Below are 2,980 nucleotides of genomic sequence, written 5' to 3' on the forward strand. Positions count from 1 at the left end.
AGCACCCCCAGGTCCTTTTCTGCCGAGCAGCTTTCCAGCCACTCTTCCCCAAGCCTGTAGCATTGCGTGGGGTTGTTGGGACCCAAGTGCAGGAGCCAGTACTCTGCCTTGTTGCTTTTCCATGTGTTTTCATGTGTTGTTTTCCATATGTTTTAAACTATGCGTTTTGGTTAGCCCATTTGGGATTGCTTAGGAGTTGCTCATTTGTAACTCTGGCCAGTTGTAGGACTGGCAATTCTTTTGGCAATTTCATTTTTTTTGGGACAGAGGAACAGCAAAAGGTGTTGAGAGTTGAGGATGTGTCATATTTGCAAGGAATGTGCTGGGTTTATTCTTGTGTGTTTTCTATTAAATGAGTCTGATGACTTGAAGAGAACTGGTTTTGGTTTGCTTTTGGTTTTTTTCTGGCATAGTTTTGCTAAATTAAATCTGACTGTAAATCCTTTAGCTTAATGGGTGTTATTACTTATAGTTCAGTAGGGATGCTAGAAAAATCTTCTATACGTCCTTCTGGTTTGCTGTTTGGATGTGTACGGGTATGTGTCCCTGATTGCCTATTTGGAGCCTGTTGGAAAGGTTAAAGCAGATCTTACCCTACTGACAGAAGTAGTTTGCTGACAAGGGTTTGTTTGTTTGCTTTTTTTTACTATTGTGTAGAAACAATGATTAAAACTGTATTCAACAACAGTCCTTTCATTTGAAACCTTATCTTTCATTTCTAAAGTATACCATTTGCAGGGCTGGTGGCCTTTTGGCTGATCATGTTTAGCATGGTTGTGTGATGCCTCATCAGTTTTGCAGGATGCATCAGAGGACAAATATAAATGACCACTTGTTCAAAAATATGTGACCCACTTAGAATTGAGTTTGTTTTCTGACAGGTTACATCCCAGTCATAATTTAGTTACCAACACTAAGACAAGCTTTAAACTGGGTTCAGCATTTTTTGTCTCATTGTCTTCTAAGTTGGGTATGTTCCTTGTTGGAAAGAAGGTATGAATTGTTAAATACTGGTATTTGAACCAAGAAAATTCTAACATTGACTAACAGAAAGATCTTGGCAGTCCAGTAGAGTTTCCAGTCTCTTGTTCTTTTACATGTAATAGCTTAATGAATAAATTTACGTGCTTTGTTGTGGAGCTTGCTCATAGAGAGCAATCTGTAATAATGGTAGTAATTCCTATCCGTGTCCTCAGAATTGGAACCACTTGCTGCTAGTTCTAGGGAAAAGGAAGAGTGGAAAAGTGGTGATTGTTGAAAGGCAGAGGAATGGATTTGAAAAGAGAACAGATAGCTAACTGATTTTAGAACAACTGCAACATTTCATTGATTTTTTTTTTTTTTTAATTTTTTTTTTCATCTGGCCTTTAGTATAGGAAGTGAAAAATCACATAAATATTTTAACAAAGTATGTAGGAGAGAAGCAAAGTTGTTTGTCCAGAGTTAAAGCTTGTGCATAGCACAACAACTGATCTATTGGCAGTACTCCCCAGTTCCAGCCTATGTTACCTTGTGATTTACAGTCACTGCTTTTGTTAGCCAACTTTTCTCATTGTCCTGTAAAGTTTGGGGTATTTCTTCTCAGTGTGGTCACTGTGCTATAATGTCACAGCAGCATTTAGTGGAATTACTGAACAGAGTACTGACAAATGTGGGGGTTGGATATCCACTTGTTGTTGCAAGAAAAGGAGTTGTTAGACCTTTCTTTCATTCTAAAGAAGGTATACAGTAGTATTTGTGTCCACATCATCAAACAAGAGGATTATTACACGTGAGAAGGAATCTACTGTAGTTCTTTTAGACCAGTGAGTTTCTCCTTGATATAATTTTACATTTTTTTCTGAGTGCAGAGGCTGTCAGCATTTTCTTACTTCTTGTTTTTTTGGGGTACACCGCCATGTGGTAAACACAAACCGTTTCTTACTCTTTTCAAGTATGTTGGTGAAAATAGGTCCACATTTAGTTATATTGGATCTGGATCTAATGGACCGCTTTATATTTTTACTTTTGCAGTTAAGTAACATTAACATGCTTTAAAATTTTCTCCTGTTAATGTTAGGCATGCAAACATAGTTGATAGCTACTTTGGAGAAGGGGTAGTACGCAATAACAAAGATGAGCATAAGCGACTCAGAGCACCTGGTACTGCAGTATGGAAAATAAATTACACAATAGTTGAAAAAAATTAGATGTTATTTTATATTCAGATGTTCTGGAGTACTTGTGAGTGCTCATTTTTATAAATTAGCTGTTACACAGGACTTCAGATAGTGCTAGAATACCTGGTAGCTCTGCCACCACTAAAACTGGAACAATCTTGTTAATACTCCTGTATGAAGTGAATTGTATTTAGAGTGCTGTATTTTCTTTGATACATTTGAGCTTTCATCTTGGGTTAGAAGCTTTTTTTCCCCACAGAAATGCCTGAAAAACCAAAAGCTTCTCCTCTGAATTGGGAACATATGTCAAACTGCATTTTGGGACAGACACTAGGTTTCATCTCTGCTTTTGTGAACTTCAGCCTTTGGACTATGGAGACTAGTTCAGGCAGAGCTCTGCACCTCTGTAAAGGGGAAATTCTGGCAACATTGGACTTTTGAAGTAGAAGGGAATAATCAAAACAACTTCTTGAGGGTATTTCTGGCTTTTATTAAGCGTTGTTTTCCCCTGAAACTGGTTAAAATTTCTGATTACCCTCAGCATAATCTTCTAATATAGAATACTCTTCTGGCATAACTCAATTGTAATTTGAAAGAATAATTCATTTCGAAGGTAATAAAATAAACCGAACTGTGAGGCTTTTAGTAACAAAGGAAAATTAGATGTGTTATTATGGCTTCAGGTGACCTTTTTCTTTGTTCAGGATAGCAGGAGAAACTGTTTAATAATTGTTTTGGATGCTGCTTTCATTTTGGTCAGCAAACACAGTAAGCAGAACGTCACGACAAAAAAGGAAAACAGTGACCTTGGACTCAAAAGC

The sequence above is a fragment of the Nestor notabilis genome, unplaced genomic scaffold (genome assembly GCF_000696875.1).
Source record: "Nestor notabilis isolate BGI_N333 unplaced genomic scaffold, ASM69687v1 scaffold7209, whole genome shotgun sequence".
Lineage (NCBI taxonomy): Eukaryota > Metazoa > Chordata > Aves > Psittaciformes > Psittacidae > Nestor > Nestor notabilis.